A 26,309-nucleotide genomic window follows, 5' to 3' on the forward strand; every position below is an offset into this window, starting at 1 on the left:
GGTTTTCCCCCACCCCCACGAGTAACCTACAGAAGGGCACCAACCGTAGGTGATATCCTGAACCGAAGTGAATATCGTTCCGCTACACCCCAGAATTGGCTGTCTGTAAGACGCCCCAAGGGGAACCAGAAATGTGGCAACTGTAAATACTGTCCACAGATGTGGGAGGGCACAAATTATCAGATGGAGGTGTACAATGGGAAGTTAGGGCCTTCATCACATGCAGGGGCGTAACTAGAAAACCCCGGGCCCCCCTGCAAAAAAAAAAAGCTCAGGGACTTTTGGGGGGCAGGAGGGGTCGCAGCATAAGAGGAGAGCATGGCCGCAGATCGGTGGGGAGGGGGGACATTCCCTCCCTCCCTCACCTTGGGCTCTCCTCTCAGCGCTCCCCTCCGGCAATCTTTAGTGACAGCGGGCAGCAGCAGCGGCGGCAGGCTGAGCACATACCTCCTTCTCGCCGGAGGTCTCCGATCACTAAGTGCTTCATGTCACTTCCTGTGTAAACAGGAAGTGACATGAAGCTCTTAGACATCGGAGACCTCCGGGGCGAAGGAGGTATGTGTAGTACACTGCAGAAATAGACACCACTCGGCATTCAGTATTAAATCTTGAGGAGGAACAGAAAAAGCAGCCTGCATATGTCTCTTCTAAAGGCACAAATATTCACCTCAAAGCATTCCTGTGAAGCAGCGTATGAACAAAAGCCAAAGGACGTGCAACCGGTACAAATCACTAGAAGGAAGTTAGCATGCATACAGTACATCAAAATGAGCCGGGTAACTGTCACCTTGGTCCGCTTTTATTTCATCTTCATGCCAAGCATGGTGCATGCATATTCATTGCTCTTGGTTATGTCAAACCTGTTCCAGGTGTCTGTGCTGAGGTGTGCCAGGGTTCGGGTGACCAGGGTGGGGGGACTGCACTACGCCGTTTCGCGCCTGACTGGCGCTTGTTCACGTGCTCGTGTCCTGTTGTCAAAAGAGCGCCGTGCGGCTTCCTGTATAAGTTCTGGAAGCCGCATCCTCGGCGCATGCGGTACAAGCGCCAAGGGTGTGGCTTCCAGAACTTATACAGGAAGCCGCACGCACTATTTTGACAACAGGACACTAGCACGTGAACAAGTGCCAGTCAGGCGCGAAACGGCGTAGTGCAGTCCCCCCACCCTGGTCACCCGAACCCTGGCACACCTCAACACAGACACCTGGAACAGGTTTGACATAACCAAGAGCAATGAATATGCATGCACCATGCTTGGCATGAAGATGAAATAAAAGCGGACCAAGGTGACAGTTGCCCGGCTCGTTTTGATGTACGGAAGGAGGTATGTGTTATCCTGCCGCCGCTGTTGCTGCCCGCTGTCACTAAAAATTGCAGGAGGGGAGCGCTGAGAGGAGAGCCCAAGGTGAGGGAGGGGGGGGGAATGTCCCCCCTCCCCACGATCTGCGGCCACGCTTTCCTCTTATGCTGCGACCCCTTCTGCCCCCCAAAATGGCCCCAAGTGGGCCCTAGGGGGGCCCTGGGCCCCCCCCTGCAGGGGCAGGGGTCACATCACCTATTGTTATGCCGGTGATCACATGCGCCCAGAAGCATTTGCAGAATTAGCAATCTTTTATCTACAGATGTCAAATTACATCAGACTGTGTATTTTTACTGAGTTTAGAAATGTGTTCACTTTTTACTGAATGCTACCTTAAAACCCTGTTGCCCCTAAAGATGTGTTCATTTTACGGTATACCTCCATTCCATGGGTGTGTCTGTTCTACTGAACTAAACAACTCTTAACAAAGTTAATCTTAAACTCCTGTTCCCTCACTTTCTTTCATTACTTGTCAGTCATAGCAGTGAGGTCCGTAGTTATTTCTCTAAGACTTGCAGAGGAATTACATATAAAAACAAACATGGCAATGAGCCTAGGGTCTAAAAAAACACAGCCATAAAAAAAATCCCAATCAAGAGCAGAGCCTGTGATCCAAAATATTATTCTTTCTTCCCATAACTACAGTTCACCAACCAACGAGGACTGCTACCAACAGATCATTATTTTGTGTTTAATGACTTTTACAAATTCTTGGAATGTCTGAGAGGCTGGGCTGATCACAAATATTCCTGCTGACATGTTTGATGTGTCAGGCATAGGCACCAGTTCTCAAGATAGGGAGAAGGAATCTACTCACGCAGGGCATATAGGATGTTATTTTTAATTCCTTTGCAATGCAGGTATCTTCACCGCTGGCTAACCCAAACAGATTATAAATAAAAGCATATGTTTATCTCTAAGGAACAACATTTACACAAGACCCATATGCAACTTACAGTAGGTGGTGTGGTTTAATTCCACGATTTTGTTCAATGTCAGCAGGGTTAGATAAGGAAAATTACTTTTCTAAGTGTGTTAACTAAGAAGGTAGACTGAGAGGTTGTATAGACAAGAATGAGACTCGGGCTCACCAAAAGGAAAAAAATGTTCTGACGGGCTTTTCTTGAAAATCGTAATTAGGACATAGATCTCAATGCTGAAAATAGCCTATAGGTGACCGCACAAAATACAATTTTATTTATATTACTTTTCAATTCGAGAACAGGCATGGTCGGAAGAGCCCATTTCCGTTTCCGAGACAATTCCACATTCCGTCATACAGAAATTCCGTTACCGTTTCATTCCGAGGCTGTTCCGCGGAATTCCGACGGAAAAATCTCTATCTCTCTCCTTATATCATGCAGTAGGGAATTGCAAATTTTCAAAACAGCTTATATACCATAGCTGGGATTTGAACCCAGGACTCAGTGTATAGTAGGTATCTGTCTTAACCTCTAGACCATGACCCACACTACATGCTAAAGCTGGCCTAGCATAAACCATACTACCATTATGATCAATTCGATAGAAAAAGTAGCATGATTAAGGATTTGTACTTTTTGAAAAGCATGCTTATATACCATAGCTGGGATTTGAACCCAGGACACAGTGTGTAGTAGGTATCTGTCTTACCCTCTAGACAATGAACCACACTCAGGGCCAGGCTGAGGCAGAGGCTGGAGAGGCTGCAGCCTCAGGGCGCAGTGTAGAAGGGGTTGCACAATTCATTCATCTGTCATTCCCAATTGTGTTTGAAGCAGAAAGAAATAAGAAAAGGTGATACATGGCAGCGACTGCAAGCCAGATAAGTAGAGATTAAGGTGTTGGGGGGGTCGGGGGCCCTGGGGCACCTCTTAGTGTAATAGCAATCAGTGTGTGACAGCTGGGGTGGGAGGGATGGGGGCGCGCACTTTGCTGTCTCAGCCTTGGGTGCTGAAGGACCTTGTCCCACCTCTGATCACACTACATGCTAAAGCCTGGCCCTGAGTGTGGTTGATGGTCTAGTGAGTAAGACAGATACCTACTACCTTGCAGTGTGGTTCATGGTCTAGAGGGTAAGACAGATACCTACTACACACTGTGTCCCGGGTTCAAATCCCAGCTATGGTATATAAGCATGCTTTTCAAAAAGTACAAATCCTTAATCATGCAACTTTTTCTATCGAATTGATCATAATGGTAGTATGGTTTATGCTAGGCCAGCTTTAGCGTAAACAAATCGCACAAAGAATCGTATCGTGTAGATTGGGCTTTAAAACTACAATCCTGTAAAACTTAACATTGCACTATACAAAATTACAGTGCATCCAGAAAGTATTCACAGCGCTTTTCTTTTTCCACATTTTGCTATGTTACAGCCTTATTACAAAATGCATTACATTAATTTTTTGCCTAAGAATTCTATACACAATACCTCATAATGACAACGAGAAGTGAAAAAAGTTTACACAGCCTTTGCTCAATATTTTGTCGATGCACCTTTGGCAACAATTACAGCCTCAAGTGTTTTTGAATACGATGCCACAAAATTGGCACGCCTAGCACGAATTTCACCCATTCCGCTTTGCAGCACCAATCAAGCTCCATCAGGTTGAATTGGAAGCGTTGGTGCACAGCCATTTTAAGATCTCTCCAGAGATGTTAAATCAGACTCAAATCTGGGCTCTCGCTGGGCCACTCTAGGACATTCCAAACCACACCACCACAAAACACTCAATGTAAGGAGACAAAAAATAGAAACGGGAGCCCCCAAGAGTGTATTATTGGTGATGAATGTTGGTGTAATAAACAATTAAGAGATATACTCACAAACACGGGTTGCCGAGAACCAGGCAACCACTATAAGCGCATATGGGGATATTAGACCGCTCACTCTCACAGAGGCGCTGCGCTATTTTGGCACAACTTCTGAGCTGCTCCTTTTTTGTGTTTTGCCTGAAGAAGCGGGCTTGAGACCCGTGAAACGCGTTGCAATTGTTTATCTTGGAGTACAGATTAAATGTTTTTGCATATTGATCACAGTTGTTTGTTTTTCAAACACGGTTGTGTTTGAAATTTGGGGAGGTAAGTCCACCCCTACCCCCTTATTTTATTGTTTTTAAATACGGTTCTTTTTATCCTGTTGGCGCCTCTGTTGTTATCATACAAAACACTCAATGACATTCACAGATTTGTCTTGAAGCCACTCTTTTGATATCTTGACTGTGTGCTTAGGGTCCTTATCCTGCTGAAAGATGAAGTTCAAGAGCACTCTGGAGTAGGTTTTCATCCAGGATGTCTCTTACATTGCTGCAGTCATTTTACCCTTAATTCTGACTAGTATCCCAGTTCCTGCCGCTGAAAAACATCCCCACAGCATGACCCTGCCACCACCATGCTTCACTGTAGGGATGGTATTGGCCTGGTGATGAGTGGTGCCTGGTTTCCTCCAAACATGACACCTGGCATTCACACTAAAGTGTTCAATCTTTGTCTCATTAGAGCAGAAAATCTTATTTCTCATGGTCAGAATCCTTCAGGTGCCTTTTGGCAAAGAGCAGGCGACTGCCATGTGTCTTTTACTATGGAGTGGCTTTCATCTGGCCAATCTATCATACAGACCTGATTAGTGGATTGCTGCAGAGATGGTTGTCCTTCTGGGAAGTTCTCTCTCCACAGAGGACCTTTGACTTCATGCTTGGTTTGTGCTCTGACATGAACTGTCAACTGTGGGACCTTATATAGACATGTGTATGCAGGGGTGTTGCTAGGATCCTAAGAGATCCAGGGTACTTTTGGGCACTCCAGACAGAAAATGGGTGTGGCTACTCACCAAAATGTGGGTGTGATCATGGGTGGAGCCAAATTTACATGAACTTGACAGCGGTCTAAGTAGGCCGGCCCAGCAAAATGTTGGATGAAGCCTCCTCTCCATTAATACAAAAAAGACCCCAAAATGCAGCATATCACATAAATAGGCCGTGTCACTTAAACATTACTAGGCAGATTTACCTGGCTTGTGTACTGGCTGGTCTGGCTTTCTACTGGGCAGGCTGGCCTGCCGCCAGGTTATCTGGCAGTGCCCCATAGAATGCCCTGACCTTGTAGTGGCCCCTTCCCATGCTCCCACGGGCCTCCCCAGAACCACAGCCCCCTGCATGCCCCCCATAAAGGCAACACAGCATCCAGCATGGCACCACGGTACCCAGTATGCCCACATAGAGGTACCACAGCACCAAGCATACCCCTGATTGATGCACCACAGCTCCCAGCATACCTGCCATTGAGGCACCACAGCTGACTCTGCCTGGGGGACATCCAGGGCACCCCAGAATAGATCCAGGACATGTGCCACTGATCTTTGGGGCTAGCAATGCCCCTGCATGTGTATGCCTTTCCAAACTGTCCAATCCAACCAAATGTATCACAGGTGGACTCCAATTAAGCTTCAGAAACATGTTAAGGAGAGAGAGAGAGAGAGATTTTTTGTGCTATTCCGGAAAATTCCGTCGGAATTATAAAATTTTCGCGGAATTCCGTTTGAGAGGTATAGGAATTCCGTTTCGAATACCGGAATCGGAATTAACCTAATTCCGGCCGGAATTACGGAATTCATTATTCCGCGGAATTTTCCGAGCATCCCTATTCGAGAATTACAATTCGTTTTTCTGATTGTAAAAATATATCAAAGCGCTATAGCTAATAAATTAAGTCCAAGTCCATGCGGAGTGCGGTACCACAAGGTCAGGCAAACCTATTAAAATCTGTATAAAATCGTTTAAGCTCACATCCTAAAATGGCATAGAGTCCACATATGCATTGTCTTGATTCAGTGTATCACCGCCACCATGGACACCCCACAGCATGCAGACTCACCAGATGTATTGGCCACTGCAAGACTGGCCAATCATGCACAAATCCAGGAGCCTTGGTGTTTCAGGAATCTGGTGCCACTTTAGTGATATCCCTTTAAATCACCTCCATTCTCCATCATTTCCTTGCATATTACCTCAAAGAAATAGCTTACATAGCGTAACTCCGTTAAAACTCATAAAACTTTTATTTTAAAATACACTCACATAGTCCAGAAGTTTGTACACGCATAGAGTTTTGCGGGCTCTCCCCCGTTGCCAAGCAGGGCGCTGCTGATGTTATGTCCACCTATTCCTCATCCACTCAGCCTGCAGACACCATTGCTTCCTGCCGTTCACTTCCTGGTACGTCCAACCGCCCGCCCTATCGATTTTGTCACTGCCTCATGACTCATCAGGGGCACGGGGGTTGGACGTGCTACCAGGATATTTGTACCTTTCATGCTGCGCCGATTGGCCGATTCCTCTGCGTCATACGCGTCATTACGCCTTACCTAGCCGCCTTCATGCGACTCCTCCATACTGCGCCGATTAGCCGCCTCCTACTTGTCACACACGTCATTACACTCCGATGGCCAATCGGAGCGTAATGACGCGTATGACACATAGGAGGCGGCCAATCGGCGCAGTATGGAGGCGCCGCATGAAGGCGGCTAAGTAAGGCGTAATGAGACGTATGATGTTGAGGAGGCGGCCAATTGGCGCAGCATGAAAGATACAAATATCCTGGTAGCACGTCCAACCCCCGTGCCCCTGATGAGTCACGAGGCAGTGACGAAATCGATAGGGCGGGCGGTTGGACGTACCAGGAAGTGAACGGCGAGAGGCAGTAGTGTCTGCAGGCTGAGTGGATGAGGAATAGGTGGACATAATATCAGCAGCGCCCTGCTTGGCAACGGGGGAGAGCTCGCAAAACTCTATGCGTGTACAAACTTCTGGACTATGTGAGTGTATTTTAAAATAAAAGTTGTATGAGTTTTAACGGAGTTACGCTATGTAAGCTATTTCTTTGAGGTTATATGCAAGGAAATGATGGAGAATGGAGGTGATCACTAAAGTGGCACCAGGATCCTGAAGCACCAAGGCTCCTGGATTTGTGCCAGTCTAGCAGTGGCCAATACATCTGGTGAGTCTGCATGCTGTGGGGTGTCCATGGTGGCGGTGATACACTGAATCAAGACAACGCATATGTGGACTCTATGCCATTTTAGGATGAGCGCTTAAATGATTTTATACATAGTTTATTGATTGATTGTAAAATTTGAAATTTGACCAATGTATCACGCACGGTAAATTTTTCCCCAATCGTTGCCTCCAGTCCGTACACACGCCGGACTGGAGGCAACGACGAGTCCGTCGTCACCTCCCGCTGGGTGGACGTTCCAGCGACAGTCCGGCGTGTGTACAGTCTGTCTGCAGACTGATACGGCTGTTTCTGAGCGATCAGACTGTACACACGCCGGACTGTTGCTGGAACGCCCACCCAGTGGGAGGTGACGACGGACTCGTCGTTGCCTCCAGTCCGGCGTGTGTACGGACCTTAAGACTGTTTCTGACAGATCAAAAACAGCCTTATCAGTCTGTCGACAGACTGTACACATGTCTTACTTTCGGCAGAATGTACGCCCAGCAGGAGGGTCTGACGGACCCGTTGTTTGCTAAAGTATAGCGTGTGTACGCGGCTTTACACCATGCTCACAGTCACAGGTGTGCTTTAGTTAGGAACATTCCATAGTATTCAAGGCTACAGTACCCCTGGGGGTGGGTCACGTTACTGTAAAAGGTCAGTGTTGGAGATTCCTGTTGTGGGTGTATGAAACTGCTCTTGGCTGTTGTTAAGATTTAGGCCCTCCAGAGGAGAGATAATCTCTACATCTCTATTCTATAATCATACTAAAATGCATTGGTATTTTCACAGCTTTTCTAGCTCTGCTTTCCCACCCCCAAAATACCTCCTTTCTTATCTGGATTTTATAAAGGGCTCATAATAGGTACCACAAAAAAAAAAAAAAAAAAAAAAAATGAAAGAAAGCTTTTTTTTTTTTTTTAGAAAAAAAAAATATTTTAAAAACATCAATGGCAGACTTTTTGGCAGATAATCATAAACAAACAGAAGTGGGCTCATCCCTTAAGTTGATAAAGGCAGATGCTGGGGCGTGGCCAAATCAGGATACTAATAATAAACCTCTGCACGCAAACTACATGTATCTAACAACCAGGACAACAGATATGAAAACCTCAGCGGTGTTAGAATTGGAAGACATTAGTAATCAAAATAGCTGTCATGTAGCAATATGAGTAAAAACATTTGAGAAATAATGAAAACTAATATTAATATTCTATTGTATCTTAGCCTGGTCACATAGGTCATATAGAATCACAAGAAGTATTGCTAAGAGACTGGTTATTTAGCGGTAGTGCAACACCCACAACAGGAATTGTTTTCAATAAATCCAGCATTGTACAATCCAATAATTCACTAACCTTTCAGCAACTGCCCAATGGTCCAATATGCCACATGTTGTCACCTAACAGTGATGGTTACAGTTTGCATCTATGGCTTAGTAGTACACATTTACAATAAAAATAAGATGTCCACAGCTGTTACCTATTGTTGTCTAACCATTTTTTTAATCAACAAAAAATTGTTAGACAACTGGAACACTCTCCCTCAACACACTTAGGGCCCGTTCACATTGCACGCGTTTGCGTCCGTTTTTTAGGTACGCGTTTTGTGTGCGTTTTACGAGGGCCAGAAAAATCAATACAAAGGTATGGCCCTCGTTCACATATACGCGTGGCAAACGTATGCGTGTCAGAAACGCATTGTTGGATGCATTTCTGTGCGTCGCGCACAGAAACGCATTGTAATGAAAGTCAATGGGCGCGCACTAAAAACGCATGGCATGCGTTTTTGTATGCGTATTCGGAGGTGCGTTTCTCGTCGGAAGTGTAGCTGACATCCGGCGTGACGCACTTCCTTTGCAAGATGGCGGCGAGGAAGAAGAGAGGAGGGTGCGGCTCGGGCTCCGCACGCAATAGCGGGGGAACAGTCGTCCGGAAGCTAATTTGTACAGAGGAGCTGATAGTGAGGGTTCAGGAGCATCCTGAACTCTATGACAAGGGGCATCCCAGGTACAAAGAGGGGAACCGTGCCATGTACATCTGGATGCAGATAGCACAGACCTTCTATACTGAGGAATGGGATGATTTCACTGAATTACAGCGAGAGGAACTTGGTAAGTGCATGGGGACCACTGTTGGTGTGTACTGGGGCCTATCTGCCTAGCTGTCTCTGGGGCCTATCTGCCTTCCTATCACTGGGGCCTATCTGCCTAGCTGTCACTGGGGCCTATCTGCCTACCTATCACTGGGGACCACCTGCCTAGCTGTCACTGGGGCCTATCTGCCTACCTATCACTGGGGACCACCTGCCTACCTATCACTGGGGACCACCTGCCTGCCTGTCACTGGGGCCTATCTGCCTACCTATCACTGGGGACCACCTGCCTAGCTGTCACTGGGGCCTATCTGCCTACCTATCATTGGGGACCACCAGCCTAGCTGTCACTGGGGACCACCTGCCTGCCTGTCACTGGGGCCTATCTGCCTAGCTGTCACTGGGGCCTATCTGCCTACCTATCACTGGGGACCACCTGCCTAGCTGTCACTGGGGCCTATCTGCCTACCTATCACTGGGGACCACCTGCCTACCTATCACTGGGGACCACCTGCCTGCCTGTCACTGGGGCCTATCTGCCTACCTATCACTGGGGACCACCTGCCTAGCTGTCACTGGGGACCACCTGCATGTGGCATTCAACCACTATTGATGATTGGGCTATGTGTAATATATTGAAATGAAATATGATGTTGTGTTCTTCTTTCAGGATTTGAAGCTAAAACAAGATGGAGATCTGTCAAGGACAGTTAGGCCCGGTTCACACTTGCGGTGGCCCTCCGGAATCGCCGTGCCGGAGCCGCACCGCTTGCAGAACGGACGGAACGGACGCACGGCATAGCAATGAAAGCCTATGCGTCCGTTCACATGCGTCCGTTCTGCCGAACCGGACCGGATCCGGGCCGGATCCGGCCTCCGTTCCAACATGCGCTATTTTTTCATCCGGCTCCTCCGGCAGCCGTATCCGGGGCGGAGCCGGACTGCACCATCCGGCCAATACAAACCAATGGGAACCGGAGAGCGCACAACACACAGGCTGAGAAATCCGGATGTTCTACCCCACTTCCTATGGGGATTGTTGCGGCGATATTGGATGGGGACACATGGGCAAGCATTTTGGAGTGGAGCAGCACAGCTGGATCCGGATCCGGAGATGTTGGCAGCATGTCGCAGGTGGAGGTGAGTGCTAAACAGCAGAGGGCCTGATTCCACAGGTCCCCCTTCTGCTGACCTCCCAGACCCCCAACTTTTTTTTTGTTTTTAACGTTTTTTTGCCAAACGGATCCGGATCGCATCCTGATGGACACCTGATGCAACCTGACCGGATCCGGATCGGATCCGGATCAGAACCGTACGGTTCCGATCCGGATCCGGTCCGGATCCGGTCAGGTCATCCGGTCCGTTTGGCAAACAACCGCAAGTGTGAACCGGGCCTTACATCAGAGATTTAAAGTTAGAAATCCAAGAAAGTAGAAGTGGTGCTGGAGCTTCAACTAGAACGCCTTATAAGAATCGGGAGAACATGCAGTTTCTTCGGCCATGCGTCGAGCTGAGAGAGTAAGTTTTTGTTTTTTTTATGGAAGGCTTATGCTTTGTATGCACATTGTCACATACAGCATAGTACACATCATACATTTTTGGCAAGGAATGTAAGTTACATTCACCATTCCAATACGGTGGCCATACACTAATCACTTTGACATACAAGTTACCAACAGATACAATCCCTCTCTGATCTACAACTTATTGCAAGCCACCTTTAATCTGCAGTTTGTAGCCAAACTGTCCTTTAATGCATGTAATTGTACAACATCTGATACGACAAATGCATACAGACATTTGTACGGTGTCTACTTCGTACACATAACATCGCTGAAGAATTCGCATAAAACATGTAAAAAGGAGTGGACACACGCAGTACAGAAGGCAATGGCTTCTGTACTGTAGCTTTCTGTAGTGTGTGTGTACGCACCTTAATATCTAAACAATGTTTTTAAAAAAATTTGTTTTGTATTATGCTCCTTTGTACTTGCACTATCTTCATCACTTGTGGCCTCTTTATTTCTTATCATTTCGATGCCGGATAAGTACGTAAGTATACTGTGGAAGAGTTAACAATGAATATTTTCTCTTCTAGTTCCAGGACAGAACTACAAAACAGAATGCTTGTGTGTACATTTATTGAAATTTCTTTTCCCTTTGTCAGATGTGTCATTTATGAAATCAAAAGTACTAAAATGTGTACTATTGTGTTTTTCCAAACAGAACGCAGGATAATATACCGCTAGCTATTACCCTTGATGACAACAGCAATTCAAATCTGGATTGTGTGGGTGAGGCTGGAAGTGAGACACAAGAAAGGCCAACAACCTCAGAGGTGCAGGAATCTGAGCAGAACACTGCCTCGCGACGCCAGGTTGCTGGAGCGACTCGAGGAAATGCAAGAGAGCAAGCGAAAAAAATAAATAAAAGTAATGATAATGAAGAACTCATGACTTCTTTGAAGTCTGTTGTGACTGTCATGGAACAGCAGAAAAGCAATGCTTATGTGTTGGCTATGAGTCTGATTCCTCTCATTGAGGAAGTTCCAAAAGAGCAAATGTTTAACTTGAGGCGTGTATTGATAGATGCCATACAGAGTTGTATTCCTAAACCTGCTTCAGAAGCTTCTAATCGTACACCAGCTGTCACACCACAACCGCGTGTCGAATTAGATTTGAATCAGATCAGGTACAGTCAAAGTAACGTGCAACATGTGCAAGTCCCAGGTGTTCCTGTTCATCGCCCACTTTGTGGCCCCCCTTCCAATGTAAGTACCAGAGGTACTGAACAGGTAGCTGGTAATTACTTGCAAGTGCCTGAAATCAATAACAACCCTTACATGCATCCCCGGGAAGGGCCCTTTTCACCTTACTCAAATGCAAATGTGCAAGGTGCTAGCAGTGGTCATATGCAACGACAAAGTGAAGGCCCTCGTTATCTGTCTCAAACTCCGGCAACGGCCCCGACACCACCCACTGGCCCCAATGCTGAAGGTAATGTGTTCACAGAATCTTTGAGGTCAACTTCATTTTCCTATCAAGAATCCCTGTACTTTGAGAATCTATAGGTCATAACGTTTTATGAAACAAGGTTTGGTTACAGTACAGTTAAGTTCTTTAATATTTAAAGGTTTGTAAAGGAAAGTTTGTTGTTACAAATGTTGTTTATTTTATGGAGAGAATGTACTTTGGTACATGTTTGTTGAGACACACTGTTATGTTCATCCCAGTGTTATATGCAAGGTAACATTACCAGCAATGAAACGCCCCCCAAAAAAAAAAGTTGCTAAGTGCGTGGTTACACACACATGTCTTGTAACATGCCGCTACGGTTCATGACATGTGAACCTGAGGCTATACAGTGTTAACAATAGACCAATGCAGAAGAAACAAAAATTTGCACCTTTCTGTAACAATTTTATGTATGATGCAATGAAATGCAACATGCTCCATTGTTATTCCTTTCTTCAGTATTTCCATGTGCCATTGTGTTGCAGAGGTAAATGGAATGGAATAGCAAAAAACCTGAACCATGTACATTTCAATTATGATACATACCCTCGTTACATAGGCGTACAATGATTTGTTTTCTGTACATTGGTATTTAAAGAAAAAACTACCCTGTAATCTTTCATCCTTGAATATGCATTCGTGTAGCAAAGGCCTCAGAAGGACTCAGTGAGACCTCGGCTCATTTTGTACTTTCAATCTTGATTTTATCAACAATACAAAAAAGCTGAATCATTACAGCACAACCACAAGTACGCAGCCTTGCTCTTTAAAACCCTCATACAACTCTGACTCCACTATAATACTCCCATAAAGAAGGCAGACTGCATATTCACAAATTTGTTAACTCAGGACTGAGTACTGGAAAAGTGTACTGTACAGGATGAAAAACAAAGCAGGGTAGTTTTTTTTTACTGGCCGCAGTACTGTATATGACGATCTATATGCAAGTGCTTCATTGTTGAGTCCACGTTTAGATAACACATGTTTTGCTATGTTACATCTTGGTTATGTTGATGGTAAATACAGTAAGCATACACAGAGGGAAGTCTTTAGTAGTGCACAAGCACATGACCTGACACGTTTAGTCACAGTACACTGGGGCGTATGAAGACCTAATAAAAGGTTAAGGTACTGATTTATGTACAAGACTTTGAAATAGTTGCTTATGTTGTATGTTACCTTCATGTTCAGTGCACCAAACAAGCAGCAACGTTAGTAGTATATTGTACACTGCAATTTATAAGAGCAATGCTGTATTGGTGTATGATGTGTTGCGCACAACCAAATGGCGCTTTGCAAGAGATGTTGTCTTTAAAACAACAACAAATAAACATGTTAAATGTTCCCTATTGCTTTGTCACTATATTTCAGCTTTTCAGAATAACTATTCTTAAATCACTACAATTGCAGTAAATGTGTTTGTGCATTATAATCCTGTATTCCCATGGATCACATCCATGTGTAATGTTTCAAAGGACCACATCTGTTCACAATCTTCGGCCCCACCTTTGTCATATCAAGAATTTGGAGTTCACATGCTCTGCCACCTGGTGGACAGGGCTGAACTTGCTGTTGGAAAAATATAACCTTCTGAACACAGTCAACACCATTCCCGTGTGTAAATTAGAGGTGTACACGACATACACAAATAAACACGTGTGCATACATGGAATCCTTGGTGATGTGAGATTTCCAAGATGTACGTGTAAACTGGGAAGCATATAAGAATATGATATGTAATTAATACAACATTCAAAACCAGTAACAGTTGGTAGCAGGGGATGCAAATTTATTTAGTACACATTGGCACATGAAGTAAATTGTTAGGCTGCATTGCTATTGCTTGTACCAATGTTTCCATAGATAGTTAGCACATGTTAACACATAATGTGCAAGCTGATCTCTCAGACGAATGGCATTTATGGTTGCTCTTGGAGCTGCTCTGTGAGATGCCATGCTAATGGGGGTATCCGACTCGTCCAGATTAACCCCTTCTTTGTCCCTCACAAAATTATGTAATACACAAGCTGCCTTAATAACACACACGGCATTCTCAGGGGTCATTTGCAGAGACCCCTGAAAAATTCTCCATTTGGACGCCAATATACCAAAGGCACATTCTACCATGCGTCGTGCTCTACATAAGCGATAATTAAAGTTCCGCTTAGTATGATCTAGACCATGTTGCGAGTAGGGACGCATAATGTAACTTGACAGTCCAAACGCCTCATCACCGACCAAAAAAAAAGGTCGATTAGGGCCCGACTGTCCAGGCCATGGCTTAGGATTTGGGAAGTTTAGTTGACCGCTTTCCAATAAACGTCCAAATTTGGAATTTTTGTAAATTGTAGAGTCAGCACTGCTTCCAAAGGACCCGACATCAACATACAGGAATTTGTAATCTGCATCAACTATAGCCAACAACACCAAGGAGAAGTATTTTTTATAATTAAAAAATCTGCTTCCACTACATGGAGGGCAAACAATCCTGACGTGCTTCCCATCTATGGCGCCGATACAATGTGGAAAATTGCATCTCCGCCAGTATAAATCAGCAACTTCTAACCATTTTCTGGTATCAGGAAATACCATATATGCAGGTTGCAACTTTTGCCATAAAACCCTGCAGGTACTAAGCACCACTGTCTGGATAGTGCTTTTTCCCAAACGGAACTCCAAGTGTAGTGAGCTGTATGAATGTCCCGATGCAAGAAATCTGAAAGAAATTAAAGGTAAGTAGACATTAGCCGCCAACAATTCCAAATTGTATATCAGATGATTACTACATAAGCACATACAAAAATAACACCACTAATATCATGATAAAGTGAGCTAAAGTGCCCCTCTCACCAATTCTAAATGCAACCACGGGGGTCACATGGTCTGGTAAACAGCATGTGAACGCTAATGCGCATGCACAGTATGTCTGCGCCTACGCAGTAACGTCCATATAAAGTTAACACAACCACGTGACCCCTGCGGTGGAAATCACCAGAGGCCGGGATGGTACATGATCTGGCGAGGTTGCCTTCACCAACGAAGAGGTGGAGGAGACACAGGAACAGCAGTAGGGGCACAGGACTGCTGCCGTGGGCTATAGGAATCACCAGGTAAGTGAAAGTTTTTTTCTCTCTACACAGCATTCCTTACCACAGGGGATACCAGTACACCGGCACACTCTACTAACACATAAACAGTTGTGTGTGTCAACAGGGGATACATAGCAAAAGGAGGAGAGGACAATGGTGCTACAGATGTTATTACTATATGAATCCAGACAACTACTGCTTAACCAGTTGCCAACCACGCACTCAAAACGCGCGTCGGCAAAGTGGTAGCTGCAGGACCAGCACATCTGCGTTGCCGGCTGCTGGGAAATTAATCAGGAAGCAGCCGCTCGCGCGAACAACTGCTTCCTGTCAATTCACGGTGGGGGGCTCCGTGAATAGCCTGCAGGCCGCCTATCGCGGCTCACAGGAAATGTAAACACAAGCAGAAATAATCCGCTTTGTTTACATTTTTACACCGTTGCTAACACTAGACGTGTTTTACTAGATCAGCGATCCCCGGCCAATCAGCGGCCGGGGATCGCTGTCACATGACCGTGGGGAGTGTGTTAGAGACTGCACAGGACAGATCCGTTCCTGTGCAGCCTCCGATCTCCGGGGCAGGGAAGGAGGAGAGGGAGAATCCTGCGATAGAGGGGACTTTGAGGTGCCCCCCCCCCCCCCCCGCCAGCCACACGCAGGCAGGAGCGATCAGACCCCCCCCCCCCCAGGCACATCATCCCCCTAGTGGGGAAAAAAGGGGGCGATCTGGTCACTCTGCCTGTTCTTTCATCTGTGCTGTGGGCTGTAGAGCCCACACAGCACAGATCAGCGAAACCAGCGCTGGTCCTTAAGGGGGGGTAAATGCTGGGTCCACAAGTGGTTAACATACTGTGAGTTCTAACACACATTACCTCAATGTCAGCAAAAGCCTTTCCGTTGGGGACACGGCCTGGCGAAACGTCGTATCTTGGTGTTTCAAATCATGATATACCACAGCTAAGATCTCATCAAAACTGCAACACAAATCAACACAATATGTTAACATGTTTCTGCTCATCACAATCTGTACATAATCTACCCAAATAAGCATCTGTTTTCAAACACCACTTACCTAGCAATGGACATTCTTGCGTACGCGAAAAACTTGTCTGGGTGCTTTCGTAGATCCGAATAGAGGGTGGCAAACTGCCCTTTATCGCTGCGATCCGTCAGCAGAGGATGTACCCAGAATCTCCTCACTCTCACAGTACGCCTCCTCATCAACAAAACAATTATAAGTAATGCCAATACAGCCAAAGCAGACATTTTTAGTTTCACCTCACACAAATCACTCCTTTCACCTTCAAAACTCCTTCAAACCCACACAGAAAGGAAGTGACATCAGAAGTTCTTCAAGAAAAAAAAAAAAAAAAAACATTTGGTATACACCTCTTCCAGGTATGATCAAAAACGCATAAGGAAAAAAACGCATACAAACGCATTACAAAACGCGTACAAACGCGTACAAACGCATGCGTTTTTCCAGTGCGTTTACTACATGCGTTCTGCACGTTTTCCACACGCACATAATATGAACAGGGCCTTACTCTTTTTAGGCGCAATCTGAAAACTCACCTCTTCCGGCAAGCATACCTAGGAGATACCTAGGACACTTTGCCCACTGACCACCATTTCTACCACCCCATACACAGTTTCCCTTTACCTACTGTCCTATACCTTAAACCTTTAGACTGTAAGGCCTTTTGGCCCGGATTAGTGAATAATGGCGCACAGCACCTATGCATACAAATGGCGCTGCATTAAAAAGATACGCTTATCGCTATTTATCGTTAGTACTGCATAATAATGGCGCACAGGGAAAAAAGAATAAAAACGTCACACAGTAACGTTATTTATCAATAGTGCTGTTCATGTGCCAAACAGCAGACGTTATTATGCACAGTAACGTTATTTATCAATAGCGCCTACATAAGCCAAACTGCAGAAGTTATTTAACTGCAAAACAGTGAATGGATTTAATGTAACAATGTCAGGGTTAGGGTTAGGCACCACCAGGGGAGATTTAGGGTTAGGCACCACCAGGGAGGTCTTAGGGTTAGGCACCACCAGGGGGGTGCTTAGAGTTAGGCACCACCAGGGGGGTGGTTAGGGTTAGGCACCACCAGGGGGTTGGTTAGGGTTAGGCACCACCGGGGGGGGGTCTTAGGATTAGGCACCACCAGGGGGGTCTTAGGGTTAGGCACCACTAGGGGTCTTAGGGTTAGGCACAACCAGGGGGGTGGTTAGGGTTAGGCACCACCAGGGGGTTGGTTAGGGTTAGGTACCACAAGGGGGGTCTTAGGGTTAGCACCACCAGGGGGGTCTTAGGGTTAGCACCACCAGGGGGGGTTTAGGGGTTAGGGATAGGTACAAAGAGGGTTCTGTGTGTTAACGCCAAATAACGATAAGGCTTTAACGCTAAATAACAATAAGGCTTTAACGTTAAATAGCGATAAGCGACAAACGGATTAGTGGCATCACCGTGCGCCATTATTCTCAGGCGCCATTTTCAGATGGACACCTTTTGGCCAGGGCTCTCTTCCCATTTTATCTCACAATGCTGTGTAATGGATGTACGTACCTTCCACCCCGTGTAAAAAATATGTAATTTATTTGTTCACTGCGTTAGCTGTTATTCACTCTTGTCTTGTATTTACTCTTGTATTGAATATTTTGTATTGTTATACCCTGTATGCTGTTGTACAAGGTCACAGAAGATGCTGACGCTATATAAAATAATAATAATAATAACAACAACAGTATTAGGCGAAAATCATCCGAGCACCATGCAAGTAGGCAAGAAATGTTGGTCAGTGTCATGGGATTCCTGGAAAATAGAGATGATATAGTGAAAAATGTTTGATGATTGTATTGCACATTGTGTAGTGGTGCAGGTGCTGCAATGGGGTGCCAAATTATCTGTTTTTGTTCATTCCCTGCATAGATAAATAACTATATACACCTGTGGTTCAAAAATGTCTATCAATCTAAATCCTATTCCAGAAGACATTAGCCATTAATTGTCGTCTTTCATAACCATTTTGGTGCATTTTCCAAATGATAATTTGTCCCATTATACAGTTCTGGGTTGTTCCAAATCTACCACATTCATTCTGAATTTCCTAACACAGGTAGGAATAAAATCAAGATAGATAAGGCACCTGGCCTAGATAGCATCGATCCCAGAGTATTAAAGAACTCTGAGTTTCCTTATGCATATACTACTTTATTTTATTTTCTGTAAAACCCCATCTACACGATACGATTCTTTGTGCGATTCGATTACGATTCTATTTACGATCTGATTAAATCCAACATGTCCGATCGGGATTCGATTCGATTCAATTCGATTTGCCATTGTTTTGCAATGGCAAATCGAATTGAATCGAATCCTGATCGGACATGTTGGATTTAATCAGATCGTAAATAGAATCATAAACAAATCGCACAAAGAATCATATCGTGTAGATTGGGCTTTAAAACTACAATCCTGTAAAACTTAACATTGCACTATACAAAATTACAGTGCATCCAGAAAGTATTCACAGCGCTTTTCTTTTTCCACATTTTGCTATGTTACAGCCTTATTACAAAATGCATTACATTAATTTTTTGCCTAAGAATTCTATACACAATACCTCATAATGACAACGAGAAGTGAAAAAAGTTTACACAGCCTTTGCTCAATACTTTGTCGATGCACCTTTGGCAACAATTACAGCCTCAAGTGTTTTTGAATACGATGCCACAAAATTGGCACGCCTAGCACAAATTTCACCCATTCCGCTTTGCAGCACCAATCAAGCTCCATCAGGTTGAATTGGAAGCGTTGGTGCACAGCCATTTTAAGATCTCTCCAGAGATGTTAAATCAGACTCAAATCTGGGCTCTCGCTGGGCCACTCTAGGACATTCCAAACCACACCACCACAAAACACTCAATGTAAGGAGACAAAAAATAGAAACGGGAGCCCCCAATAGTGTATTATTGGTGATGAATGTTGGTGTAATAAACAATTAAGAGATATACTCACAAACACGGGTTGCCGAGAACCAGGCAACCACTATAAGCGCATATGGGGATATTAGACCGCTCACTCTCACAGAGGCGCTGCGCTATTTTGGCACAACTTCTGAGCTGCTCCTTTTTTGTGTTTTGCCTGAAGAAACGGGCTTGAGACCCGTGAAACGCGTTGCAATTGTTTATCTTGGAGTACAGATTAAATGTTTTTGCATATTGATCACAGTTGTTTGTTTTTCAAGCACGGTTGTGTTTGAAATTTGGGGAGGTAAGTCCACCCCTACCCCCTTATTTTATTGTTTTTAAATACGGTTCTTTTTATCCTGTTGGCGCCTCTGTTGTTATCATACAAAACACTCAATGACATTCACAGATTTGTCTTGAAGCCACTCTTTTGATATCTTGACTGTGTGCTTAGGGTCCTTATCCTGCTGAAAGATGAAGTTCAAGAGCACTCTGGAGTAGGTTTTCATCCAGGATGTCTCTTACATTGCTGCAGTCATTTTACCCTTAATTCTGACTAGTATCCCAGTTCCTGCCGCTGAAAAACATCCCCACAGCATGACCCTGCCACCACCATGCTTCACTGTAGGGATGGTATTGGCCTGGTGATGAGTGGTGCCTGGTTTCCTCCAAACATGACACCTGGCATTCACACTAAAGTGTTCAATCTTTGTCTCATTAGAGCAGAAAATCTTATTTCTCATGGTCAGAATCCTTCAAGTGCCTTTTGGCAAAGAGCAGGCGACTGCCATGTGTCTTTTACTATGGAGTGGCTTTCAGCTGGCCAATCTATCATACAGACCTGATTAGTGGATTGCTGCAGAGATGGTTGTCCTTCTGGGAAGTTCTCTCTCTACAGAGGACCTTTGACTTCATGCTTGGTTTGTGCTCTGACATGAACTGTCAACTGTGGGACCTTATATAGACATGTGTATGCAGGGGTGTTGCTAGGATCCTAAGAGATCCAGGGTACTTTTGGGCACTCCAGACAGAAAATGGGTGTGGCTACTCACCAAAATGTGGGTGTGATCATGGGTGGAGCCAAATTTACATGAACTTGACAGCGGTCTAAGTAGGCCGGCCCAGCAAAATGTTGGATGAAGCCTCCTCTCCATTAATACAAAAAAGACCCCAAAATGCAGCATATCACATAAATAGGCCGTGTCACTTAAACATTACTAGGCAGATTTACCTGGCTTGTGTACTGGCTGGTCTGGCTTTCTACTGGGCAGGCTGGCCTGCCGCCAGGTTATCTGGCAGTGCCCCATAGAATGCCCTGACCTTGTAGTGGCCCCTTCCCATGCTCCCACGGGCCTCCCCAGAACCACAGCCCCCTGCATGCCCCCCATAAAGGCAACACAGCATCCAGCATGGCACCACGGTACCCAGTATTATTATTATTATTTATTAGATTTATATAGCGCCAACATATTACGCAGCGCTACGTATGCCCACATAGAGGTACCACAGCACCAAGCATACCCCTGATTGATGCACCACAGCTCCCAGCATACCTGCCATTGAGGCACCACAGCTGACTCTGCCTGGGGGACATCCAGGGCACCCCAGAATAGATCCAGGACATGTGCCACTGATCTTTGGGGCTAGCAATGCCCCTGCATGTGTATGCCTTTCCAAACTGTCCAATCCAACCAAATGTATCACAGGTGGACTCCAATTAAGCTTCAGAAACATGTTAAGGATGATTCAGGGGAAACAGGATACACCTGAGATAAATTTTGAGCTTCATGGCAAAGGCTGTGATTATTTATGTACAGTACATGTGCTTTCTCAATTTTTTTTTTTATTTCTAATAAATTTGCAAAAATCTCAGGTAAACTTTTTCTGAGGAAAACAGGAAGTTAACCCATTTGGAAGAAGACTGTAACATAACAAAATGTAGTGCAGAATGAGCTAATTTCAGTTTATTTGCATGGACTAATAAATTGGACTTGGCATAAACTTTTGACACAGTTTCCTTCAATTTCCAGGTGCGGATTGTGGAAGCTAAGGATGCAGAGACTAGGGGAACGTCTGTGAATGTGGATTGAGAACTGGTTAAGGGATAGAAGGCAAGTGGTAGTAGTAAATGCATCATATTTAAAAAGGAAACTGTTAGCAATGGGATTGCACAGGGGCTATTACTGGGTCCAGTTCTGTTTAGCTTGTTTATTAACTAGTTGCCGACCGCAGAGGCGTATCTAGAGGGGTGCAGGCATGGCTCTTGCCATGGGCGCCATGTCTGCTTCTGTACTGTGCCACAATGCCTGCCCCTATGCTGCGCCCCATGCCTGCCCCTGTGCACACCCCATGCCTGCCCCTGTGCACACCCCATGCCTGCCCCTAGGCACACCCCATGCCTGCCCCTAGGCACACCCCATGCCTTCCCCCATTCCTTCCCATCATTTAGACCTAAGATTAGATTAAAGATGGGGAACATGGCTACTTAATTTATGTATGATGGGCGCGCTTGGCTTAGTGTTAGAAGAGGATAGAGAGGAAGTGAGAAGAGACATTTCCCAAAAAAAGTAACTTTAGCAATATCCCAAGGCATAGAACACAGGCAGCCATAACACATGTACACAAGAAAGGATGCTGTTTTTAGAGGGGAAGGGGGCTCTGACCAGGGAAGGAAGGGGCGCAATTTCAGTGTTTGCCATAGGCTCTATATTACCCAGATACGCCCCTGGCCGACCGCGTCACACTGATGGGCGTGGCCCGGCGGCAGCCCCGGGACCGCCCCAATGCCGATCGGCGTAAGGTCCTTGGGGCTTCTTTTACAGGAGATCGTGCACACTAATGCGCACACATCTCCGCTTCACCTTCAACCTCCCAGCGGCGATCGCCGCTAGGAGACTTTTAGATGCCGAAACCGCAGTCTAATTAGCTTGTACAGTGCTGTGATCCATGGCACCTCTGTACTGGGGACAGCCGTGTGACACAGCTGCCCCCTCCAGAGGCTCGGAGGTGATCCGCTGTCATAGGCTGAAGCTTATGACAGCCGATTACAGTGATTGGCTGTAGGGGGGAATGGAAAAATAATACAAAAATAAGGGAAATGTATTAAAAAGCAAACATATAAATATTAAAAAAACAAACAAACAAACAAATATTGGGGGAGCAATCAGACCCCACCAGCAGAGAGCTCTGTTGGTGGGGAGAAAAGGGGGAGGGGGGATCAGTTGTGTGCTGTGTTGTGCGGAACTGTAGCGAGCCCTAAAGCCGCATCTACACGAGTAGATGCGGCCCCGATGCTCCTTATCAATGGAGCCGCTGATGCAGCTCGATTGATAAGATCCGACAGGACGGATCTCCGCACCGCCGATTCCCTGCTCTCTCCCCGCGAGGGGACAATGGCAGGGAATCGAGCGGAAGATAAGCAGCGCCGGCGGGGACGAGCGGGCACGAGCGGAAAATCGAATGCGGCGCACGCGCGGCGAGCGGGGACGCGGCGGGCACGCGGCGGGCACGCCGGCGGATCGCAGCCTCATCTACCCGTGTAGATGAGGCTTTAAAGCTGCAGTGGCCAATTTAGTTAAAAATGGCCTGGTCTTTTGGGGTATTTAACACCGCAGTCCTCAAGTGGTTAAAAACAAAGTGGATGGAATACAAAGTAATGTAGCCATCTTGCAGACAACTCAAAATTAGAATTATCTATACTCCACAAGATAGTAGCATATTAAAACAGGATTTTGACATCATAGCTTTATGGGCAGGCATATGACATCTTAATTTTAATAAACACAGCGTCACAAATCTTGGATGTTTTGATGTTTCAATAATAAACTAAATGGCATATGGCTGGAGTAAACTATGAGAAATACTAGTTGATGGAATTGTATTAAATCCCAAGCAGCTCAAGCGAAAGCCAAATACAACGTTGAGATTCATAAAACAAGAAGATAAATCCTAAGATGAATCCCAAGATGTTTTTATATCATCTGTATACATTAGTTGACAGGCAACATTTAAAGTATGGGAGACAGTTTTGGCCACCACATTATAGGAAGGACATTCACATTTTAGAACAAGTAGAAAGAGAAAGCAACTAAATTATTCACAGGGATGGAAGGTCTCAAATACAAAGAAATGTTAGATAAACTGGGCTTCGTTAGCTTGGAAAATAAACTGCTTAGTGGTGATACATCGTCAGATACATGAACTGACGAAGGCATTGCACGCCGAAACGTGTAATGACGCTGAGGGCATGCTGGACGTAGGATCCACCCACCACTCCGCGCTGCTGACCACAGTTCAGGTTATTTGCTGCATTGATGAGACGGGATCCAGTCCCCACCAGTGTTACATGTGATTGTCAACAGATTTCCTGTAAGTAGTTTTATTTTGTGTGCAATAAAGTCCCCTATGATTTAGCGCTATGGTGCACTCTTCTCTTCTCTAACCTATCCAGAATCATTGGTTTATAATATACATGCAATCCTTAATTATACACATTCTTTAATCCAACCTATATACAGCTGTTTCAGCCCGGGCCACCCATGAGGTGGAGTGACGCAGGTTCCTCAGGCGGCAGACGTAGGGAGGGGGGGCAGCACCAGGCAGAAACCAGGAAGTGAGTGCAGCTAGCCTGCCGCTCCCCACTTTACCGCCCACTTTGACTGGACATCACCCGGCCGGAGTCTGGCTGACTGACACCCAGGGCTACTGACACCCTCTAGCCCCGGCCTACCCTGGCACATCATGACGGTGGTCACCGGGCAGAGGCAGAATCCGGAAGAGTCACTATGCTGCCTACTGTGCGCCCTGCCTATCACCGACCGACACTGGCAGTGATGAGAGAATGGATGGTGCCAGCGCCAGGATGGATGGTGAGCCGCCGCTCAGTGAGGCGAGCCTTGTGTTCATCATGTTATATAATGGCGCAGAAGTGCAAGGAGACGTCTGAGATGCCCTGCCACTTATGCAATGACACACGAGCTCTGTGTTTCTGAGAATGCTGCAACTACCTCTCCTAGCATGCGTTCTCCACCTATGTATACAGTAACCCAATTCCTTGTCCTGCTTCTCTTCACATGCATTACTGTTTCGTCACAAACCCTGTCAGCCCCATTCTCCCCTTCCCCGTATCTCCCCATGTATCTCTGTCTCCTCACAGCCCTTTATTTATCTCATACCACCTCCATTCCCTGTCCCTCTGTATCTTTCCACATGTACCACTGTCTCCTGACACTACTGTTCCCTGTTCCTGCATGTCTTCCCCCATGTATCCCAGGCTTCTTCACACCCCCTCCATCTATCATATGTCCCCGCATCCCCCATATATCCATGTCTTCACCCTCCCTCCATCTACCATATGTGCCCGCATACACCATATATCCCTGTCTTCACACCCCCTCCATCTATCATATGTCCCGCATCCCACATGTATCCCTGTCTTCACATTCCCTCCACGATCTATCATATGTCACCGTATTTTTTTGTCTCTACATTTATTGTTGCTATTTCCTACCCAGCAGGAACCCTTATTGGGAACAGTTCTCCAATCACAGCAAAGTGCTGTAATAGGGCAAATAGTGTGGGTGCAGTTTACTACAACCTATTGTAAACCTAGCAGTTCAGGAGAGTGCCATGGATGTAGCAATAGGGGGTGCAGAGGTTGCGACTGTATAGGGGGCCCTTGGGCTAGAGGGGCCCTGAGGGGTCCTCCCTCAATTGCAGTATTTGCTCTCTATTGGTTCTGTACTCATAATTCCTTCTATAGATACAGTGGGATGCGAAAATGTGGGCAACCTTGTTAATCATCATGATTTTCCTGTATAAATCGTTGATTGTTATGATAAAAAAATGTCAGTAAAATATATAGGAGACACACACACAGTGATGTTTAAAGAAGTGAAATTAAGTTTATTGGATTTACAGAAAATGCACAATAATTGTTTAAATAAAATTAGGCAGGTGCATAAATGTAGGCTCTGTTGTCATTTTATTGATTCAAAAAGCTTTAGAACTAATTATTGGAACTCAAATTGGCTTGGTAAGCTCAGTGACCCCTGACCTACATACACAGGTGAATCCAATTATGAAAAAGAGTATTTAAGGTGGTTAATTGTAAGTTTCCCTCCTCTTTTAATTTTCTCTTAAGAGTAGCAACATGGGGGTCTCAAAACAACTCTCAAATGACCTGGAGATTGTTCACCATCATGGTTTAGGGCAGGGGTCTCAAACTCAATTTACCCGGGGGGCCGCAGGAGGCAAAATCAGGATGAGGCTGGGCCGCATAAGGGAGTTCACGTGTCCCCGCCTCAAAATGAGGGGTGCAGAGCCCCCAAATCGCCCCGGGGGGCAATCCGCCGGCATTTCCTGGAAGGGGCAGAGTTTTCAGCTTCAGCTCTGCCCCTCCTGACGTCAATCGCGGCGGATCGCCGCCTCTGCCCGTCCCTCTCACTCTTCCTTCACAGAGAGGGGCGGGGGAGAGGCGGCGATCCATTCGGCGATTGACGTCAGGAGGGGCAGAGCTACAGCTGGAAGCTCTGCCCCTCAGCGCAGTCGTGGATGTTTGCGCGGGGGATTTGGGGGTCTGCAGCCCTTGTTTAGCGGCGGGGATGCGGTGGATTACTTGGGAGCACTGAAGCGAACTATAAGGTAAAATGGGCAAATACAGTTCGCTTCCGTGTCGCTTTTGCCGGCAGGCAGGGCCGGTTTAAGCAACAATGGTGCCCCAGAGCAAAATAAACCTGACCCCCCCCCCAACAGATACCCTGGAACAAAAATCGGCATTAAGGGACCTTTTTTGCA

The 26,309-nt window shown here is 45.8% G+C and overlaps 1 long non-coding RNA gene across 1 annotated transcript; it reads right to left on the reverse strand.

The window, feature by feature from the left end:
* Positions 1-15,084: 15,084 nt before the first annotated feature.
* Positions 15,085-16,688, reverse strand: LOC137532097 (uncharacterized). The gene is made up of 3 exons (XR_011023856.1): positions 16,603-16,688; positions 16,403-16,504; positions 15,085-15,157 (listed from the first exon to the last, which is right to left on the reverse strand). It is a non-coding gene; the product is annotated as an uncharacterized lncRNA (long non-coding RNA).
* Positions 16,689-26,309: the final 9,621 nt, after the last annotated feature.

This window comes from Hyperolius riggenbachi, chromosome 9 (genome assembly GCF_040937935.1).
Source record: "Hyperolius riggenbachi isolate aHypRig1 chromosome 9, aHypRig1.pri, whole genome shotgun sequence".
Classification (NCBI taxonomy): Eukaryota; Metazoa; Chordata; class Amphibia; order Anura; family Hyperoliidae; genus Hyperolius; species Hyperolius riggenbachi.